Genomic DNA, 24,001 nt, shown 5'->3' with positions numbered 1-24,001 from the left:
AATAGGCTTTCCTTCTCCTCTTGAATTTCCAAAATAATATTTGACAGTTGAAGGAAAAAAATTAGAACACTTCTTATATGATTCTAAATTGATATAGAGGAAATACTTAAGATATTTTGTTTTATACATTAGAGAAAGTAAAGGGATATAGAGGGTGGTAAGACTTCAATACCTCATTTGAACTGGTAAAATGATACCAGTAGAATATATTATGCAAATGCAATGTAATGCCTATAGCAGCAACTAAAAAGTCTGTTCAAAGGCATACACTTGAAAAAACATGAGTAAATCAAGATGGAATTCTAGAAAAATGTCCAAATAATCAACAGAAGATAGAAAAAATAAAAATAGATTAATAAAAAGAAGAGAGGTAAACACAAAACAAAAAACAATAAAATGGCAGATCTAAGCCCTAGAAGATCAAAAATTATATTAAATGTAAATAGTCTAAATGTGATAGTTAAAAAGGAGATATTGGCATGATGTATTAAAATGTATGACCCATTTTAATACATGACCCAGTTACATGGTTCTATAAGAAACTTCGGACTTACCTGGTGGCTCAGATGGTAAAGCGTCTGTCTACAATGCAGGAGATCTGGGTTCGATCCCTGGTTCGGGAAGACTCCCTGGAGAAGGAAATGGCAACCCACTCCAGTACTCTTGCCTAGAAAATCCCATGGACGGAGGAACCTGGTGTCCATGGGGTCGCAAAGAGTCGGGCACGACTGAGCAATTTCACTCACTCACTCACTCATGCTGCTGCTGCTGCTGCTAAGTCGCTTCAGTCGTGTCCGACTCTGCGACCCCATAGACGGCAGCCCACCAGACTCCTCTGTTCATGGCATTTTCCAGGCAAGAGTACTGGAGTGGTGTGCCCATGGCCTTCTCTGTCACTCACTCATAAGAAACTTCAAATATAATAACACAGGAAAGTTAGAAGTAAAAGAGCATATATCTTGCAAATTAATTAAAGGAAAATAGAAGTAGCTATATTTATATCAGATGAAATATATTTAGAACAAAAAAAATTACCCAAGACAAAGAAGGACCTTATATAATGATAAAACAAGTCTTGATCCACTAAGAAGACATAACAAATTCTTAATGTGTATGCACAGAACAATAGAACCATAAAATATGTGAAGCAAAAATTAATGTAACTGGGAGGAGAAATAGACAAATCCACAATTATAGTTGGCTTTTAATATTCCTCTCTCGATAACTGATACAATAACTAGACAAAAAGCCAGCAAGAATATAGAACTCAGCAATACTATCAACTACTAATTAACATTAATGGAGCAACCACCCAACAAGTACAGAATATCCATTCCTTTCAAGTGCCCACAGAACCACACCAAGATAGACCATATCCTGGTCCATAAAACAAACCTCAAAATTTTCAAAGAATTGAAATCATACATAGTGTGTTCTCTGACCACAACAGAACTAAACTAGAAATCATTAACAGAAAGACGAAAGGAAGATCTGCAAACACTGGAAACTTTAAATAATCTGTGAATCAAAGAGAAAAGCTCAAGAAGAAATTTTAAAAATACTAACCTAAATGAAAATACAGCATATCAAAATTTGGGTGGTCACAAAGCAGTGGGAGAGGAAAATTTATAACATTAAATGTACATGTTAGAAAAAGAGGAAGCTTTCAAACTCATAATCTAAATTTTTTTCCCAACAAGTGGAAAAAAGGAGCAAAGCTAACCCAAATCAAACAGAACAAAGGAAGTAATAAAGAACAGAAATCAATTAAGTAAAAAAGAAAAAGAATGGTGAAAATAATGGAATAAAAAACCTACTTCTTTGAAAATGTCAATAAAATCGACAAATCTCTAGCAAGACTGACAAATTTAAACACTGCAAAGACACACAGTCCTAATATCAGGAATGAAACAGAGGATATCACTACAGACTCTATAGACATCAGGAGGATAATAAAAGAATACTTATGAACACTTCTGTGAATACTATGCACAAAATTTTGACTATTTATATGAAATGGACAAATTCCTTTACAAACAGAAACTGCCACTACTCACCCAAAATGAAAAATACCTTGAATAGGCCTATTGCTTCCAAGGACATTGACTACTTAATTTTAAAACTTCCCCACAAAGAAATCTTCAGGCCCAGACAATTTCATTGGAGATTCCTACCAAGCATTTAAAGAATAGCTAACAATCCTAACAATCTCTTCCAGAAAACAGAAGGAGGAAGGACACGTCTCAACTCCTTTATGAAGCTAGCTGATAACCAGAAAAAAACAGCATTAAAAAAAAAAAAAAAAAAAGGCCAATATCCCTTGTGACTAGAGGCACAAATATCTTTAACAAAAGATTAGGAAATAGAATTTAGCAATGTATAGAAAGAGCTGTACACTATGACTAGGTGAAGTTTATGATACAAAGCTTACCAGTATCAAAAATAAATCAAAGTGATCTACCCATGCAATAGCATCAAATATACAACATATCTGTAATGAGAGTCCCAGAAAATGAGGAGAGAGAGAAAAGGGCATTATTTGAAGAAATAGTGATTAAAAAAAACAAACACACCATATGTAACATCAATAACAACAAAAACACAACACAACACATTAATCTACAAATTTAGGAGCTCAACAAATCCCAAGTAGAATTTATCAATATATCAATATAAATACAAAGACATAATATAATATTTAAAATATGTCAAAAGGTAAATACAAAGAAATCCACAACAAATCTCTTTTTTTTTTTTTCAAGATTTTTTGAAAGCAGTGAGAGAAAAATGATTCATCACGTCCAGGGGAACATCAGTAAGATTAACAGCTGGATTCTTATCGGAAACAATGAAGACCAGAAGGTAGTGGACTGATATATTCAAAGTTCTGAAAGAAAAAAAAAAATCATCAGTCAAGAATTCTATATCCCACAAAACCATTCTTCCAAAATGAAGCAAAGAAAACCTTCAGGCTGAAAGAAAATGAGTGCAGATAGCAAAACACAAAGATTTGGAGGGCACCAGAAATGAGAAATATGTGATTTAACATATGAAGTCTTTATATGGTCTCATTATACTTAGTGTATATATATATTCTCATTATACTTAATTTCTTAAAATAAATGACTGTAAAAAGAAATAATTATAACATGGAATTGTGGGGTTATGTCACCTATGCATGCAATATGCACATAGGCAATATGTGTGACAGTGATGGCACAAAGAAAGGGGCAGAGAATGGAGCCATACTGGAGCAAAGTTTCTCTATTATACCTGGATTAGACTGCAATTAATCTGAAATAGACTATGATAAATCAAAATGTTGTTGAGTTTTAAGAGTTCTTTGTATATTCTGAATAACAGTCCTTTATCAGAGTCATGTTTTGTAAATGTTTTACCCCAGTCTATGATTTATCTTTCCAGAGCAGAAGTTTTAAATTTTAATGAAGTTTAATTTATCAATTTTTTTTTCATGGGTTGTGCTTTTGGTGTTGTATCTAAAAACCCATTTCCAAGCCCAAGACCACCTAGATTTTCTCTTGTGTTATCTTTTAAAAGGTTTTATTGTTTTGTGTTTTACATTTAGGCCTATGATTAATTTTTAACTAATTTTTATGAAAGGTGTAAGGCCTGTGTCTATATTCTTTTTTTTTTTCATTTAGATGCCTAGTTGTTCCAGAAACATATTTTTTTTAATTCATTTATTTTTTAATTGAAGGTTAATAGCTTTACAGAATTTTGCTGTTTTCTGTCAAACCTTAACATGAATCAGCCATAGGTATACATATATCTCCTCCCCTTTGAACCTCTCTTCCATCTCCCTCCCCACGCCACCCCTATAGGTTGATACAGAGCCCCTCTTTGAGTTTCCTGACACATACAGTAAATTCCCATTGGCTATCTATTTTACATATGGTAGTGTAAGTTTCCATGTTACTCTCTCCCCACATCTCACCCTCTCCTCCCCTCTTCCCATGTCCAAAGTCTATTTATGTCTGTTTGTCCATTGCTGCCCTGTAAATTCCAAAAACACATTTGTAAATTCTTATTCTTTTCTCTACTGTCAGAGATGAGTTGGATATATTTGTGTGAGCTCTCTTCTGAGCTCTCTACTCTGTTAAACTGATCTATTAGTCTATTTTTTCCCCCAATTTTACTTAACTTATATGCGAAGTTGAACTTAGAAGCTGAACTAACACCCCCAAAATATGTCCTTTTCATTATAGGGGACTGGAATGTAGGAAGTCAAGAGATACTAGGAGTAACAGGCAAATTTGGCTTTGGAGTACAGAATGAAGCAGGGCAAAGGATAACAGAGTTTTGCCATGAGAATGCACTGGTCATACCAAACACCCTCTTCCAACAACACAAGAGATGACTCTACACATGGACATCACCAGATGGTCAATACTGTAATCAGACTGATTATATTCTTCGCAGCCAAAGATGGAGAAGCTCTATACAGTCAGCAAAAACAAGACTGGGAGCTAACTGTGGCTCAGATCATGAACTCCTTGTTGCCAAATATCAATAACCTCAGATATGCAGATGACACCACCCTTATGGCAGAAAGTGAAGAAGAACTAAAGAGCCTTTTGATGAAACTGAAAGAGAAGAGTAAACAAGTTGGCTTAAAACTCAACATTCAGAAAACTAAGATCATGGCATCTGGTCCCATCACTTCATGGCAAATAGATGGGGAAACAATGGAAACAATGACAGACTATATTTTTGGGAGGCTCCAAAAATCACTGCAGATGGTGACTTTAGCCATGAAATTAAAAGATGGTTACTCCTTGGAAGAAGCATTATGGCCAACCTAGACAGCATATTAAAAAGCAGAGACATTACTTTGCCAACAAAGGTCCATCTAGTCAAAGCTATGGTTTTTCCAGTAGTCATGTATGGATGTGAAAGTTGAACTATAAAGAAAGCTGAGCACTGAAGAACTGATGCTTTTGAACTGTGATGTTGGACAAAACTCTTGAGAGTCCCTTGGGCTGCAAGGAGATCCAACCAGTCCATCCTAAAGGAAATCAGTCCTGAATATTCATTGGAAGGACTGATGCTAAAGCTGAAACTCCAATACTTTGGCCACCTGATGGGAATAACTGACTCATTTGAAAAGACCCTGATCCTGGAAAAGATTGAAGGTGGGAGGAGAAGGGGATGACAGGGGATGAGATGGTTGGATGGCATCACTGATTCAATGGACATGAGTTTGAGTAGGCTCCGGGAGTTGGTGATGGACAGGGAAGCCTGTTGTGCTGCAGTCCACGGGGTTGCAAAGAGTCGGACACGACTGAGCGACTGAACTATACTAAACTGTACTGATATGCAGAGTACACTATGCTAAATGCCTGGCTGGATGAAGCACAAGCTGGAATCAAGGTTGCTGAGAAAAATATCAACCACCTCAGATATGCAGATGATACCTCTTTAATGGCAGAAAGTGAAGATTCCTCTTCCTCTAAAGAGCTTCTTGTTGAGAGTCAAAGAGGAAAGTGAAAATGTGGTCTTGAAACTCAACATTTAAAAAACTAAATTCATGGCCTCTGGTCCTATCACTTCGTGGAAAATAGAAGGGGAAAGGGGGAAGCAGTGACAGATTTTATTTTCTTGGGCTCCAAAATCACTGCAGATGGTGATTGCAGCTATGAAATTAAAAGACACTTGCTCCTTGGAAGAAAAACTACGAAAAAACTAGACAACATATTAAAAAGCAGAGACATCACTTTGCCAACAAAGGTCCATATCGTCAAAGCTATGGTTTTTCCAGTAGTCACATAGATGGGAGAGTTGGACCATAAAGAAGGCTGAGCCATGAGGAATTGATGCTTTCGAATTGTGGTGCTGGAAAAGACTCTTGAGAGTCCCTTGGATTACAAGGAGATCAAGCTAGTCAATCCTAAAGAAAGTCAACCCTAAATATTTATTGGAAGGACTGTTGCTGAAGCTGAAGCTCCAATACTTTAACCACCCGGTGCAAAGAGTCAACTCACTGGAAAGACCCCGTGCTGGAAAAGATTAAAGGCAGAAGGAGAAGGGGGTGGCAGAGGATGAGATGGTTAGATAGCACCACCAACTCGATGGACATGAATTTGAGTGAACTGTGGCAGATAGTGTAGGACAGAGGAGCTTGGTGTGCTGCAGTCCTTGGGGTCACAAAGAGCTGGACGTGACTTAGTGACTGAACAACAACAACATTTCATTTTGGGAAATGTACTGATGTAAGTTGTATTGCATTTTAAATGTCAAATTCTAGTTGTTCACTGCTTACATATATGAAAGCTGTTGATTTAGGTACGTTAGCCTTGTATTCTTGAGGCTTTTCTATAATTACTTGTGAGCTCCAGTTCTTGTTGAGTCTTTGGGATTTTCTACATAGGCAATCATGTCATCTATAAACAATGAACATTTTATTTATTCTTTCTCAATCTGTATACATTTTTACTTCCTTTTATTGCTTTAGTTCATATTTATTGCTTGTAATTCCTAGCTAATAATATTGAATAGGAGTAGTGATAGAGAAAATTATTGTTTTCTTTCTGGACTTAGGAACATCATTTTGCTTCTCATCATTAAGTATGATGTTATGCTATGCTAAGTCACTTCAGTCGCGTCCGACTCTGTGTGACCCCATAGACGGCAGCCCACCAGGCTTTCCTGTCCCTGGGATTCTCCAGGCAAGAACACTGGAGTGGGTTGCCATTTCCTTCTCCAATGCATGAAAGTGAAAAGTGAAAGTGAAGTCACTCGGTCATGTCTGACTCTTAGCGATCCCATGGACTGCAGCCCACCAGGTTCCACCGTCCATGGGATTTTCCAGGCAAGAGTACTGGAGTGGGGTGCCATTGCCTTCTCTGAAATATGATGTTAGCTGTATATTTTTTTATAGATGTTCTTTATCAAGTTGAGAAAATTCAACTTTATTTCTAGTTTTTTTGGGGGGAGGGTTTTAATCATGAATGATGGTTGAATTTTGTCAAATGCCTTTTCTGCATCTACCTCTATGATGAAACAATTTTTCTCCCTAAATCTGTTGTTGTGTCAGATTACATTAATTGATTTTCATATGCAGAACCAGCCTTGCACAGCTTGGATAAATCCCAGTTGGTTGTGGTGTTAATTGTTTTTATATATTATTGGATTTGATGTCCTAATGTTTTCTTCAGGATTTTGCCTCTATGTTCAAGAGGTCGATTTCTTTAGTTTTCTTTATCTGGTATGTAGTTTCTTTATCTGAGTTTAGTTTTAGGGTAATGCTGGCTTCATAGAAAGTGTTGGGAAGTATTCTCTGCTTGTGTTTTCTGGAGAAGGTTGTGGAAGAACGGCATCATTTTTTCTTTAAATGTTTGGTAGAATTCACCAGTGAAACCATCTGGGTCTGATGCTTTCTATTTTGAAGCTTATTAATTAATCGTTCAATTTCTTTAGTAAATGTGAATATATTAAGAGTATCTATCTCTTCTTGTGTGAATTTTGGTAGTTAATGTCTTTCAAAGAATTGGTCCATTTTATCTAAGCTATCAAATTTGAAGATATAAAGTTTTCTTAATATGTTATTCTTTAAATGTTCATGAGATGGGTACTGATGGCCCCTGTTTCATTTCTGATGTAGGTAACTTGTATCTTCTCTCTTTTTTTCTTGGTTAGCCTGATTAGAGGTTTATCAATTTTATTAATCTTTTGCAAGAATCAGCTTAAAAAAATTTTTTTTCTTATTGTTTTCCTGTTTTCACTTTTATCGACTTCTGCTCTAGTTTCTATTATTTATTTATTTTTTTCTTGCTTAAGGTTTATATTAGGGGCTTCCCTTGTGGCTCAGATGGTAAAGAATCTTCTTGCAATGCAGGAGATCCAAGTTTGATCCCTGGGTTGGGAAGATCCTCTGGAGAAGGGAATGACAACCCACTCCAGTATTCTTGCCCAGAAAATCCCATAGACTGAGGAGCCTGGAAGGCTGCAATCCATGGGGTCACAAAGAGTCAGACATGACTGAGTGACTAATCTCTCACTAAGGTGATTGTAGCCATGAAATTAAAAGATGCTTACTCCTTGGAAGGAAATTTATGACCAACCTAGACAGCATATTGAAAAGCAGAGACATTGCTTTGCTGACAAAGGTCCGTCTAGTCAAGGCTATGGTTTTTCCTGTGGTCATGTATGGATGTGAGAGTTGAACTGTGAAGAAAGCTGAGCGCTGAAGAATTGATACTTTTGAACTGTGGTGTTGGAGAAGACTCTTGAGAGTCCCTTGGACTGCAAGGAGATCCAACTAGTCCATTCTAAAGGAGATCAGTCCTGGGTGTTCTTTGGAAGGACTGATGCTAAAGCTGAAACTCCAGTACTTTGGCCACCTCATGTGAAGAGTTGCCTCATTGGAAAAGACTCTGATGCTGGGAGGGATTGGGGGCAGGAGGAGAAGGGGACAACAGAGAATAAGATGGCTGGATGGCATCACTGACTCGATGGACATGAGTTTGAGTGAACTCGGGGAGTTGATGATGGAAAGGGAGGCCTGGCGTGCTGTGATTCATGGGGTCTTGAAGAGTTGGACACGACTGAGTGACTGAACGGAACTGAAGTGAAGATTTATGTTACTCTTCTTTAGTTTTCTAGAGTGAAAACTTAGATGATTGATTTTAGATATTTATTATTGGGTAATATGCATACAATGCTTTAAATATCTAAGCATGAATTTTGCTGTATTCCACAAATTATGGTGCTATATTTTCAGTTTAATTCATTCATATTTAAATTTTTCTTTTTTATATAAACAACCCAATGACTTATGAATTCTCCATGTTTTCACCTGATCAAATTGTCACAGTTAATAAGTCTAACAATGTCACTTAAAAGAAGTGAAAGACACAATAACTAAAGGAAAGTTGTCACCGTGTTCCTGTCCAATTAAGTAGAAAGAAATGAAATGTATTATCTAAATAAAATCAACTCAATATCAATTCAGTTCAGTCACTCAGTCATGTCCGACTCTTTGCCACCCCATGGACTGCAGCACACCAGGCCTCCCTGTCCTTCACCAACTCCCGGTGCTTACTCAAATTCATGTCTATCGAGTTGGTGATGCCATCCAACCATCTGTGGTCACCTTCTCCTCCTGCCCTCAATCTTTCCCAGCTTCAGGGTCATTCCCAATGAATCAGTCTTTTTGCATCAGGTGGCCAAAGTATTGGAGTTTCAGCATCAGTCCTTCCAATGAGTATTCAGGACTCAATGAGAAATTACTCCCATCTTCAAATCAGTTTCCGAACACCATTAAATTTAATGAAAATCATTCCTAAAATCCTTGAATTTTAAGGCCATAAAAGCAATAACTCATGAATGTTAGACAAATACAACATGAACTAGATTTTTCATAATTAACAGGGATTTGCATGAGGAGCAAAGTTTTTCTCTTGAGATTTCTGATCCATATGTTATTTAAAATTGTGTTGCTTAGTATCCAAATACTTTGGAATTTTCCAGCTATCTTTCTGGTATTTATTTTGCTTTGGGAGCATACTTTGTATGATTTGTGTTATTTTAAATTTGTTGAGATAGGTTTTATGGACCAGAATGTTATCTATCTTGATGAGTATTCACATAAATTTGAGAAGAATATGTGTTCTGGTGTTGTTTGATGAAATATTCTATAAATATTAATTAAAGATAGTTGATTGATGGTTCTATTCAGTTCAGCTATTTTTAACTGATTTTTCTCCCTGCAAGATCTGTCAATTGCTGTTAGAGGTAGGTTGAAGTCTCCAACTATAATAGTGTCTTTGTCTATTTCCTTTTGCACTTATATCAGTTTCTGCCTTATGTATTTTGATACTCTGTTGTTAGGGCATGCCCATTAAATATTGTGTCTTCGTTGAGAATTAACCTCTTTGTCGTTAAGTAATGCCCCCTTCTTTATCCCTGATAATTTTCCTTGTTCTGAAGTCTTCTTGCCTGAAATTAATGTAGCTTTTTTGACTTTCACTTTGGATTAAGATGGCATATCTTTCTCTATCACTTTAAATTTTCCCCTTGGCTTCTTTCAAGATTTTCACTTTGCCTTTGATTTTCTTTTTTCTTTTCAGTTTGAATATGATATGCCTCTGTGTGTGTGTGTGTGTATGTGTGTGTGTTATTTGGTGTTTATCCTATATGGTATTCTCTGAGCTTCCTGGATCTGTGGTTTGATGCCTATCATTAATCTTGGAAAATTCTGTTATTACTTCAAACCTTTCTTTTGTTCCTTTCTCTCTTTCTTCTCCTTCTTAGATTTACATTACCTATATATTTCACCTATTGTTATTGTCCCACAGTTCTTGGTATTCTGTTAAATCTATTTCGTTCTTTTTCTTCTTTACATTTCAGTCTTGGGAGTTTATATTAGCCTCTCTTAAAGTTCACCAATTCTTTTCTCAGGTATGTCTTATCTATTGCTGAGACAATTAAAGGCATTTTAAAATTTCTATTACAGTGTTTTTGATTTTTTGGCATTTCTTTTTGATTCTTAGAATTTCTATTTACCTGCTAATATTAACAATCTGTTCTTACGTAATATACACTTTTCCCATAAGTCTTTAGCATGTTAATCTTAGTTATTTAAAATTCCTGGTCTGATGATTCAAAAATCTCTGTCATACCTGGTTCTAATTTTGATGCTTGCTTTATTCTCTTTGGACTGTTTTTTCCCCTTGTCTTTTATTTTTATTTCATGCTTTCTGAGAGAACAAGTTAGTTGTTTATTTCTTAAATAATTTTAAAAGTTTATTTATTTTTGGCTGTGTTGGGTCTTTGTTGCCGTGTAGACTTTTCTCTGGAGAAGGCAATGGCACCTCACTCCAGTACTCTTGCCTGGCAAATCCCATGGATGGAGGAGCCTGGTGGGCTGCAGTTCATGGGGTCACTAAGAGTTGGACATGACTGAGCGACTTCACTTTCACTTTTCACTTTCATGCACTGGAGAAGGAAATGGCAACCCACTCCAGTGTTCTTGCCTGGAGAATCCCAGGGACGGGGGAGCCTGATGGGCTGCCGTCTATGGGGTCGCACAGAGTCGGACATGACTGAAGTGACTTAGCAGCAGCAGCAGCAGCAGCAGCAGACTTTTCTCTATTTACAAAGAGTGGGGGCTACTCTCTGATCACAGGGCGCAGGCTTCTCATTGCAGTGGTTTCTCTTGTTGTGGAGCATGGGCTCTAGGGCATGCAGGCATGCAGTCACATGTGGCATGTGACTGAATACTGTGGCTCACCAGGTCTATAGCACAGGCTCCATAGTTGTGGCACATGGGCTTAGTTGCTCTGTGACATATGGTATCTCCCTGGATCAGGATCAAATCCATGTCTCCTGCATTGGCAGGTGGATTCTTTACCACTGAGCCACCACAGAAACCCCTTTTTCTTTTTTTTTTTTTATTTTGTTTGTTTGTTTGTTTTAGTTTTAATTTAATTTAATTTTTTAAATTTTATTTTATTTTTAAACTTTACAATATTGTATTAGTTTTGCCAAATATCAAAATGAATCCGCCACAGGTATACATGTGTTCCCCATCCTGAACCCTCCTCCCTCCTCCCTCCTCATACCATCCCTCTGGGTCGTCCCAGTGCACCAGCCCCAAGCATCCAGTATCGCACATCGAACCTGGACTGATGACTCGTTTCATACATGATATTATACATGTTTCAATGCCATTCTCCCAAATCTCCCCACCCTCTCCCTCTCCCACAGAGTCCATAAGACTGTTCTATACATCAGTGTCTCTTTTGCTGAGAAACGCCTTTTTCTTACCTTTTACCATGACTCAACTTTTTGCTGAAAGCTGGTCGTACCCATACAGGTGGGTAACAGGAACTGAGGTAAATAAACTTTTAGTGTGGGAGTTTATTTTATCAAGTTATACTGTGTTTAATACTTGTTATAATTGTGGGAGTTAAGCCTTCAGTTTCTCTAGTGTCCTTGTTTTTGTCTCCACAGTTGTCTTTGTGTTTTTCTAGAAACTTCTTCTTAAATAGGGTTTGAGGCTTGCAGTTTTTCTTCTGTAATCCTCTACTGTTATACAGGAACTCTATCATGGCGATGATGTGCAGGGGAAAGAGAAGTATTCTGTAATTCTACGATTAGGTCACAGTGTCTTAGGGGCCTGTGTCCCAGGGTTGTGACCTTCACAAGTGCTTCTCAGTTCACTCTCCACTCACGCAAGACAAAAAGTGTAGAATGGGGGAAGGTGGGTGTTTTCCTTCCTCCAGGTAACTGCTGTTTTTTATTGTCCAGTCACTCAGTCGTGTCTGACTCTTTGTGACCCCATGGACTGCAGCACATCAGGCTTCCCCATCCTTCACTATCTCCCAGAGTTTGCTCAAACTCATGTCCATGGAGTCAACGATGCCATCCAACCATCTTATCCTTTTCCACCCCTTCTCCCCCTGCCCTCAATTTTTCCCAGCAACGAGGCCTTTTCCAATGAGTTGGCTCTTCATATTAGATGGTTACAAGGCAGCTGAGGTTCTATTAAGATAGTTTCCCTTGAGGGCAGGTGAAAAAAAAAATTCTAGGCATATTTCAAAATAGTTACTTCCCCTTCCACCTGCTAGAAGCAGAGGGAATTTTTTCTATGATCTTCAGAATGAAAACCTGGTGGGGCTCCTGGATTGAAAACACAAATGTGTGGGAGCTCCATAAGACTGGGCTCCCAGGAGTTTTAACTCTCAAACTAGATCCCACTAAACTTTACTTTGCCAACAAAGGTCCATCTAGTCAAGGCTATGGTTTTTCCAGTAGTCATGTATGGATGTGAGAGTTGGACTGTGAAGAAAGCTGAGCGCCGAAGAATTGATGCTTTTGAACTGTGGTGTTGGAGAAGACTCTTGAGAGTCCCTTGGACTGCAAGGAGATCCAACTAGTCCATTCTAAAGGAGATCAGTCCTGGGTGTTCTTGGAAGGACTGATGCTGAAGCCGAAACTCCAATACTCTGGCCACCTCATGCAAAGAGTTGACTCACTGGAAAAGACTCTGATGCTGGGAGGGATTGGGGGCAGGAGGAGAAGGGGACGACAGAGGATGAAATGGCTGGATGGCATCACCGACTCAGTGGACGTGAGTTTGAGTGAACTCCAGGAGATGGTGATGGATAGGGAGGCCTGGCGTGCTGCAATTCATGGGGTCACAGAGTCGGACACAATTGAGCGACTGAACTGAACTGAACTGAAGCTTCAAGCAGTGTTATCAGTCACAGAATTGTTTTTCCCCTACTTTTCCTTGGCTCCTGAAATTTCCACTTCCAGTAAGCTGTGATTCTCTTTATTCCCTTGTCTCTCCAGCTTTGAAGGGGGATCATTTGGCTTGTGATCATAATTCTTTGACTAATCTAAGAAGAGTTGTTGATTTCAGTTTTGTTAGCTTTTTTCTTGTTGTGAGATGAATGCAACCTCCAAGCTCTTTATGTGTTGGAGTGGAAAACAGAAGTCCCTGAGTTGTTTTTTAATGTTATGTTCTAGATAGCATATTCAAAAGCAGAGACATTACTTTGCCAACAAAGGTCCGTCTAGTCAAGGCTATGGTTTTTACCTGTGGTCATGTATGGATGTGAGAGTTGGACTGTGAGGAAGGCTGAGTGCCAAAGAATTGATGCTTTTGAACTGTGGTGTTGGAGAAGATTCTTGAGAGTCCCTTGGACTGCAAGGAGATCCAACCAGTCCATTCTGAAGGAGATCAGCCCTGAGATTTCTTTGGAGGGAATGATGCTAAAGCTGAAACTCCAGTACTTGGGCCACCTCATGTGAAGAGTTGCCTCATTGGAAAAGACTCTGATGCTGGGAGGGATTGGGGTCAGGAGGAGAAGGGGACGCCAGAGGATGAGATGGCTGGATGGCATCACTGACTCCATGGACTTGAGTCTGAGTGAACTCTGGGAGTTGGTGATGGACAGGGAGGCCTGGCATGCTGCGATTCATGGGGTTGCAAAGAGTCGGGCACAACTGAGTGACTGAACTGAACTGAACTGAACTTAAATGATTAAAAATTATACAGTATACAATGTTTAAATGTATATAGTCTATGAAAATCAAAAGGAAAAAAAATTTAAATAGATAAAAATAGTTTTGGTTCATTCATTTAGTCAACAACTATTTACTGAGTGTCTACTAGGTTCCAGACAATTCTAGGTACTGATGTGAGTGCTCAGTTGTCCATGGGATTTTTCAGGCAAGAATATTGGAGTGGGTTGCCATTTCTTCCTCCAGGGGATCTTCCCGATCCAGGGATCAAACCCATGTTTCCTGCATTGTAGGCAGAGTCTTTACTGCTGAGCCACCAGGGAAGTCCAGGTACTGGCGAAACAATGGTAAATTAAAAATCACATTTGTCCTCAAGGAACTAACATTTAAATGGGAGAGGTGCACAATGAACCAAAGTATATTTATTTAAATTATGATTCCAGATATTGCTAAGTGCCCTAGAGCAGGGTAAGAGGAAACAGAGAGAGGATGTGTGTGTGCTAAGTCACCTCAGTCGTGTCTGACTCTGTGCGACCCTATGGATCATAGCCCGCCAGGCTCCTCCGTCCATGGGATTCTCCAGACAAGGATACTGGAGTGAGTTGCCATGACCTTCTCCAGGGGATCTTCCACATCCGGGATTGAACCCGCATCTCTTATATCTCCTACATTTACAAGCAGGTGGGCTTCCCTTGTGGCTCAGCTGGTAAAGAATCTTCCTGCAATGCTGGAGACCTGGGTTCAATCCCTGGGTTGGGAAGAGTCCCTGGAGAAGGGAAAGGCTACCCACTCCAGTATTCTGGCCTGGAGAATTCCATGGACTGTATAGCCCATGGGGTCGCAAAGAGTCAGACACGACTGAGTGACTTTCACTTTCCTTTTCCACTAGGGCCACCTGGAAGCCTGTAAGGGCGGCAGTCAGGAGTCGGTGATGAGGAGCAAGGATGATAGTATCTTGATCTCTTCCTCTTGCGTTGTTTCAAAGACAGTTATAAACTGGCATAGTAATTGAGTCTGGCGGTTTGGTGGCTCTGCGGCCTGCTTTCTGATATGTAACTACAAGGAGAAGGGTGTTGTAAGCATAATCACCAGAGAGGGGATAGCATAGAGTCAAAGGAAAAATGTGGATTATAGCTCCCGCAGAGTTAGGAGACAGAAAAGCAAACTTAGTTACAGACATGCGGAGTTAAGAGAAGTTAAAGTAATCTACCTCACTCTCGGTAGATTCAGTTTCGGGGCTTCCCAGGTGGCGCCAGTGGTAAAGAACCCTTCTGTCGATGCAGGAGATGTAAGAGACATGAATTCGATCCCTGGGTTGGGAAAATCCCCTGGAGGAGGAAATGGCAACCCACTCCAATATTCTTGCCTGGAGAATCCCATGGACAGAGGAGCCTGGAGGGCTATAGTCCATAGTGTTGCAAAGAGTGGGATGTGACTTAACAGACTTAGCATTCAAAGTGAAAAAACTAGGAAACTTCAGACCTGCTCACTATTCTCTTCATCCTCCTCATTCTCAGGAAAGGGAAAAAGAAAAACTTATTCCTTTTTTTTGGAGAAGGCAATGGCACCCCACTCCAGTACTTTTGCCTAGAAAATCCCATGGACGGAGGAGCCTGGTAGGCTGCAGTCCATGGGGTCTCGAAGAGTCGGACACGACTGAGCGACTTCACTTCCACTTTTCACTTTCATGCATTGGAAAAGGAAATGGCAACCCACTCCAGTGTTCTTGCCTGGAGAATCCCAGGGACGGGGGAGCCTGGTGGGCTGCCGTCTACGGGGTCGCACAGAGTCAGACACGACTGAAGCGACTTAGCAGCAACAGCAGCATTCCTTTTTTTTTTTTTTCTTTTCACTGCAATCTTTGGAAACCTGAGCCAATTGGGAAAATACAAAAGAAGAAAAAAAATTAGCTCAGGGAACTCAAACTAGGGCTTTGTAACAACCTAGAGGGTGGAAAAGGATGGGAGGTGGGAGGGAGGTTCAAGAGGGAGGGGACATATGTACACCTATGGCCGATTCATGTTGATGTATAGCAGAAATCAAACCAAAATTTAAATTTAAAAACAAGAAGAAAAATTTTAAATACTTCTAATCTCTTCCTCCAGAAGGTCTATCTTGTTTTTTTTATATGTGTTTTAATATTTTATTTGCTTCTTTATCATATATTAAAAATATTTTCTCCAAAATAAATTCTATTGTAAAACAGAATTTTAATAAATACATAATTTTGTGGAATGCATCGGAATTACTTCTCCCATTCTTTCTTGTTAGACTTTCAAATTATTTTCCATTTTTCACTGTTTTAGAAACACCTACTGTATGTGTTTATTCTGTTAGCTAAGCACACACTTTCTTATTTCTTTACCACACTTTCCTAGATTCAGGTAAAGGGTTTGCATGTTCTAAAGGATTTTAATATGCATTTATGAATCATTCTCCGAATTACCCTCCCTCCAGCAGTTTATGAATACCCTTTCCATAGCACTCTTATTAAACATTATCTATCTACTCACCACGGAGCATTATCTTTGCATTTAATCTTTGCCAGGTTTCCAGGCAAACAATGTTATCTCATTGTTTTAATTGGCTATTCTTTGATGATAAGTGAGGTTGAACATTTCCTTGACTACATCGATTGACTCTTCCCGAGTCATTACTGCGGTCACAGTTCACCTGTGCTGGCATGAAGGCTATACTAGTCAGGGTGTGGGGCATTTCTATTGCAAGTGACAAACAACCCATCTCACATAATTGAAAAGTCCAGGGGAAGAAAAGTCATATTCAGGTGTAATTGGATTCAAGGCCCAAAGGATGTTTTCTGGGCTTCGTGTCTCACTGTCATCCTTAATTCTGCTTTCTCCTGGGTTGTATGTTTGATCTCAAGCTCCTATTGATACCTTCGTGGTGGCAGCCGCTCCAGAGCTTACTCCTCTCAGTGTCAGATGCAGCTGACAAATACACCCTGCCCTGCCCAGAAATCACACCAGAAGCCCATTGGTTCTGTGATCTGAGCCTCAGCAGTGTAGGGCTCTTGTTGGCTCGGCTTTGAGTCACACATTCTGTCCCTGGGACTAGGGCTAGGGTCAGCCTCTTTTGAAATGAACTGAGGAGAAGGAAAGCGGGGAGCTTCAGCTGAACATTGAGATACTATTTTCACACTGGCACAAAAATGAGAAACTTCCACCGCTAAAGAAAGAAATAAATAACCCTTCTTTCTCTCCACCCTCTCTGGTTCACTGAATTCATCAAGGACTCTTTTTCTAATACCCATGGTCCTTGGGTGGGCAGAGCAGAGCAGATAGTGGCTAGCCAGCCTTATTTCCAGGTAATGCCACGTGGTACATATTTATTGATTATATACAATAGACAAAGAAAGAGCAATGGTGCTCGAGAGGAAAGGGAAGCCATCAAGATGTTTTAGATGTGGTCTCAGCCTTGAGTGAGTTTTCACTGAAAGAGACAGGAACAAACAACCATAATTGAAGGCAAAACTGAAGCGAGGGCTAAATGCAGGTGAAATGACCCTAGGAGACTAGGTAAACTGGGGTGGAGGAGTGCATGCTAGGGAGGCTCTGCAGACCCAGCACTTGAGCTGAACCCTCAAGACTGGGCTGATTTTCCACAGATAGAGAGAATGATGGGGATGCCCCAGAGCCCACAGTATACACTATATGATTTCCAACCCCTTTCTTGCAGAGCTCTGTGCAAATGACGACTTGTAAATTACAGGGAATTAATTGCATCATTTATATTCCCTACAGATCCAAGGCAGATCTGGTCTCAGCCTCTTTAAAGCAAACAAGAACGGCCACATTTCTCCCTTACGGCAGATGCTGCTTCCTTCAATTATTTAAGCTCATTTGGACCCAATGATGAGGTCCAGCTGCCCAGACAGGTACTCAGGCCCTTGTCTCAGGTCACCAGGGGCGACGGGAAGGCGGGTCAGGCAGCACCAGGCTGGCCCCAGCTGTATTCAGTCTGATTCTTATTGGGAAAGGCTGGTTAGTAAACAACCTTCCTAAGAGTTACCATTTTTAATTTTATTGGCAGGAGAAGGCCCTGTGGAAGAAAAACGAACCTTGAGAAATTATTCACTGACGCAAGGTGCAGTCAAGCTCACAGCCAAGCCAGGTTGCCTGAGCAAGGGCTGCTCTATCCATTCCCTCTTCCACATTCCCATCAATAACCCGCTAACAATAACAAATTGCTACATGACACCCTCACTGTGCCGTTGGGACTAAGCACCTGATGAGGTGTTTGCAATAAATTCTGCTCTTCTCCTTTCCTTTACTGTTCATAATTCAGAGTCCACAAATATTTATGGAGTGTCCACCTTGTGCCAGGTATACAGTGAGCAAGACTGGGAGGGGCCCTCTCTTTGGGATACTCATATTCTGTGGAGGGACACAGACACTAACAAAGGAAAACAAATTCGCCATTTCAGACAACGGGAAGTGCTGTGAAGGAAACAAAATGGGCTCGAGGGATAGAAGGTGATGGGGGCAGGAGACTATATCCTATTGAGCGGTCAAGGATAGCCTCTCTGGGGAGGTGACTTTTGAGGCATAACGTGAATGATGAACAGGAAACAGCTATATGAAAAAATCAGGGAAAGAACATTCCAGAAAGAAGTGACAAGCCAAGATTGTGGAAGATGAAAGGGGGCTTGTGGGGTTAGGTCGTCATGAGCTGAGAGAAGGATGGAAGCACCTAAAAACATGTGTCTCCCTCTCTGCTCTGTCCTTCTTTCTACCCCTCTCCTTCTCCCTGATCCCCTCCCTGTCAGCTCAGTTTCTGTCAGCTCCTCAGTCTATACCTTCCAAACTCATAGACTTCTGGGAGTCCAGGATATTGTGTTTTTTTGAAAGTTTGGCTCTTGGCAAAGAGCCAGTTCTATTTCCATCTTGTGTGGAAAATATAGAATTACCGTGAATTATATTGAAAAATTAGATTCATTCACTGCTGTGATAATTTATCTCCCAATCTGTCTCAGAGAGTTAGCAGCTGGTGAGAAAATAAAATGTAATTTAGGCAAAAAAAAAAAAAAAATCACTTTTAATCTATGTCTGGCAGGGAGAGAGCCTATTAAGTGAGTTTACTCTTTGCCAATCAGGTGGTTTTCTTTAGCGCACCCCCAAATGAAATGTTGTGATGGAGATTAATGGGCAGCTTGCACTCTTTGGATGGGCCCTGCTAAACTGTGGGTAAGAACTCAGACCCCACTTAAAATTCAAAGCTTCCTAACCCCGGGCTTCTCCCCAGGCTCCTCTCCCTCAGAGGCCCTTGGACATGTTCCTGCTAAAAGAAGGTTAGGCTTTACAGCCCTGGGGTTTTCCATGACAGTTTCTGCCTTGAGAAAGGAGGAGAAACAACCCCCAATTTTAAGCCTTATCGATTTAAGGTGTTTGAAATATTCCTCCCCGACTGGTAATGATGACCATTTTTCTTCTCCAGAGCGCCTGATTATGTGCCCTGGAATTGTCCTGACATCATTGCATGAGTCAGAACTGAGCTAATCGCACTCTGCCCAGAGTCAAATCCAAAGCTCCCCGCCTCTGTGAGTCAGCCCCTCACATCAGCAGACCAAGGCGAGGCCACTCAGCCACAGCAAGCTTTAGGCTGCACCTGTTTCGATGCTGACCAATGCCCTCCCTCTGGCCTTCTGCAGTGTCCCAGCAGGCTTTTCCCCCTTCTTGCAAAGGGACCTGGCCTCCCTGAGCAGAGGAGGACAGAGTTAGTGCAGCCTGTCGGCTTCCTGGGGGATGAACTGTGGGATGGCAAGCCCGGAGGTACGGGGTCACAGACACTTGCTGCTTTCCATTCTCCCTAGCTTGGAATCCTGCACTTTTGGGGAAACTGAGGCACAGGGGAGTAAGAATGTTCTGGATTGCAATCAGGAAACTAGGGATGAAGTGGCCAGATGCTTATCATATGAGCCTGGGAGCAAATTTCTTCCTTTTTCTTGGCTGGAACTGCCTCATCTATAAAGTGAGGAGCCTAGGTGAGATGGTTATGTTTCCTCCAGCTCAGAGTTTATTAATCTACGAACTTGGGATTCAGCTTTCATCCATGCATGCCCAGCTCTGCTCTGTGCATGCTGGGCAGAGCAGAGACCTTGCATCTGTACTCGGGCCTCCCTGGAGTCCTTGTTCAGAAAACGGTGTGTCAAGTTTCTCCAGGGAATGGTTGGGGGCTTCCGTTTAGGGAGGGTACTGAGTAGGGGGGTGCATCAACTTCTCACTGATGGCTTACACACCAGGCACAAAGGGATGCCTGCTGTGTGATGAGAGTTGATTTCCTCAAAGTGACCCAGAGACTCTCTGCAGCAGCTGATGGAACCCTCCTCGCTGGAACAGTGGTAGGGAGCCTGGGTATGAAGGCCCCTCCAAGAAGTCACCTGGTCCACTGGGTGTCAGTCCAGGCAGAACTGTGCCTCATCCAGTTCCCCAAAGATCTCTGACTTCTTGAACATGACCTCTGAGGTCAGGCAAAGAGGGAAAGGATTTGATTTAGATTCAGTTTGAACTTGCAGGAAAGCCAGACCTCTCAGAGATTCCACCTACCCCCACCTCCCTCCTTCCACCTCTGGTCAGGTTAAAATCACCAGTGGAATATAAACACAGGGAGAGCATGCACTGGCCCTGTAAAGCAGGCAACAAGATGGGAATGTAAGGGGATATTTGAGAGATAGAAGGCAGACTGGCCCAGATGGAAGAAGAGCTGCCTCTTCCTGCAAAGCAATGGGTTACAATCCATTCATGCATTTAAAAAGTGCCAAGCATCACTCTAGGTATTGGGAACATGGAGGAGAGAACCTGAAAGGCACACTTCTTGTTCTCAAGGGAGACTGAAACCTAATAAACATAGATAGAAACCAGATATTTCAGAGTAAGAGCTGCTGTGGGACTCCATGGAGGGTGTGCGTGGGGCTGGGGGCGCACCATGTGTGGGTGGGGGCAGCAAGTTATCTCCACAGGGGTCAGGAAAGCCTTTCAGGGGAGGCAAGCTCAGAGCTAAGACCTGAACAATAAGAAGGAGCCAGTTGTGGGAGGGCTCACAAGGAGATTCCCACCGGGTTCTGAAATGGAAGCAGCCTGGCATGCTGGAAGAACAGGAAGGAGGGCAGAGTGGCTGGGGTGTGCACAGAGAGTGCTGGAATAGTGTGAAAGGAGGCCAGGAAGGCAAAAAGGGCAAGTCACGAAGGCCCTGCAGGCTATGGGGAGGCGTCTGGATTTTACATGATGAGTGGTGGGGACATACTGAAGGGTTCATGTAAAACAACACGAGCTGGTTTATGTTATCATTGTTTATGTCCGATTGTTTGGGATCCCATGGACTGAAGCACGCCAGGCTTCCCTGTCCTTCACTATCTCCCAGAGCTTGCTCAGACTTCACGTCCATTGAATCAGTGATGCTGTCTAAACATCCGTCCTCTGTCACCCTCTTCTCATCCTGCCCTCCATCTTTCCCAGCATCACAGTTTTTTTCTAATGAGATGGTCCTTCACCAACTTGGCTCTTTTTTCAGGTGACCAAAGTATTGGAGCTTCAGCTTCAGCAACAGTCCTTCCAATAAATATTTAGGCTTGATTTAGGCTTTATTTCCTTTCAGATGTCGGGCTTCCCTGGTGGCTCAGAGGTTAAAGTGTCTGCCTGCAATGCAGGAGACCTGGGTTCCATCCCTGGGTTGGGAAGATGCCCTGGAGAAGGAAATGGCAACCCACTCCAGTATTCTTGCCTGGAGAATCCCATGGACAGAGGAGCCTGGTTGGGCTACAGTCCACGGGGTCGTAAAGAGTTGGACATGACTGAGCAACTTCACTTTCAACACTTTCCTTTAGGATTGACTGGTTTTTATCTCCCAGTCCAAGGGACTCTCAAGAGTCTTATCCAGCACCACAGTTCAAAAGCATCAGTTCTTCAGTGCTCAGCCTTCTTTATGGACCAAACTGGTTTACATTTTTTTATGAAATACCCAGTCTATGAAGAATGGACTTCAGTGCCCTCCTAAGCTAAGAAAGAGATCCTAGCAGAGCTCCACTCTTATCAGCTCCTTCCCCTCATCTCAAAGAGAAGGCCTGGTGGTGAGCGTGGACTATGGGCATTTCAGGGGCATGTATGAATTCAACCAGGGCTTGGAGACACATACCAGGGGCACAGGTTTCATCAGTGACATCAGATTGGGCCAGGGAAACAAGAGCCAGTGTCCCAGTGCTTCAGGGCCCCTCACCAGAAACAGCCAGGTTACCTCTTTGTGTTTAGGCCCAACATCCTGAAGCTCCTGACTCCCTCTCTCCATCCTCCCCTCAAAGTGCTTGATCTCTGATCATATGGCATATTTATAATAAACCTGATCATTCTTCTCCCTTTTGTTGAACCTGACAGATAAGAATAGGGGCCCATCCTGACCATCTCAGCCAGAACTAATTTCAACTTTCAATACTGAGTGAACCAACCTTGGCCCTGGGAGAATGAAGGGAGAGAAAATCACAAGACACTGGAAAAAAAGTTAAAGTTCAAAAGAAGAGGTCCATCTTTGACATTGGAGAATATGTCTTCCTAAATAGGAAAATTATGGGAAGGAGCAGGAGATAATTTTAGACAACTTTTAATATTCCTCTTGATGAGATTCAAAATGTCATTGCATCTATGAATCTAAATCAGAAAGGCAGCCCTGAAAATATGAAGGGAGGACAAATTAGGACAAACTAGACTGGAAGAGTACAGGGTGAGGATGAGAAGACTTGGCTAAATATTGGCTCCGCACTTGCTGGTACTGTGATCCTGGGAAAATTCTAGAGTTCATCAGTTTCCTATAACAGGGGAATTTAAAAGAGTGCTTCTTCCAAGAAGGTTGCATGGCTTAAACAAGATACCAGTGTATGATCAATACTTAGCATGATGCCAGGCTCTCAAGAAGTACCCAACATACATTGTTCTTCTTGAGAAAGTGCGTGAAAATGGAACGTGACTGCCTAATTTAAAGATTGCGATGAAAGCAACGAACAGCAGGTTAGATTCTTCAGGAAATGCAAGAGACAGTGGAAATCAAGTTTGGGAAAGTCTCCTTGATTTCAAAAGAAAAGAAATAAGAAGTGAAAATAACAAGGCTTTAAAAAATAGAGAGGCATATATTACCGGGGCAATAAATTCAAGGCAGGAAGTGAAGTAGACGAAATTAGAGCAAATGTGATTGGATTAATTATTTTTTAAAACATAGGAAGTAATTTTCTGGTTTTTCTCCAATCAGAAGGACAGACTGAGCAACGGGAAGGGAAAACAGACCACAAACAATTAGAGACAGCTTCATGAGAATTTCGAATCACAGGGACAAGGAAAAAGATTTGACAGATGTAAGAGAAAACAGAAGTGCGTTGCAAAGGAAGAATATCCAGTTAACTTTGAATCTTTCCATAAAACCAAACACCAGACAAGAAGGAGCAATAGAACAGGAAAAGCATGATGGCAAATTCTGATTGTCATTCTCGACTATCTATCATTCCTTTGAGGGCAGCAGAAGGGTTTTCTTTTACACAAAAGGGCTCAGAAGTACATTTCCCATGGGGCCATGAGGGTGATGGAAAAAAATATCACTTGAAGATACGGCCTACTGCTTAAGAAATGAGTTAAGTTCAGATTTAGAGAACCAAGATGAAGCTAAAGCCAAATGATTATTTTTAATGAAGTTTTACAATGTGCAAATATAAAAAACACCTTGAAGTAAGTTAATACAAAATGAAGTGAAGTCGTTCAGTCGTGTCCGACTCTTTTCGACCCCATGGACTGTATCTTATCAGGCTCCTCTGTCCATGGGATTTTCCAGGCAAGACTGCTGGAGTGGATTGCCATTTCCTTCTCCAGGGGATCTTCCTGACCCAGGAATTGAACCTGGGTCTCCCGCATTGCAGGCAGACGCTTTACCGTCTGAGCCACCAGGGAAGCCTCCAAGCCCAGATCCAATACCCTGCATTTCTTTTTAAAAAATATTTTTATTGAAGTATGAGTGGCAT

The sequence above is a fragment of the Bos grunniens genome, chromosome 3, assembly GCF_055505025.1.
Source record: "Bos grunniens cultivar Pamir isolate PY7600 chromosome 3, Bosgru_T2T1.0, whole genome shotgun sequence".
In the NCBI taxonomy this organism is placed as follows: domain Eukaryota; kingdom Metazoa; phylum Chordata; class Mammalia; order Artiodactyla; family Bovidae; genus Bos; species Bos grunniens.
This window is presented reverse-complemented; position numbering follows the sequence as displayed.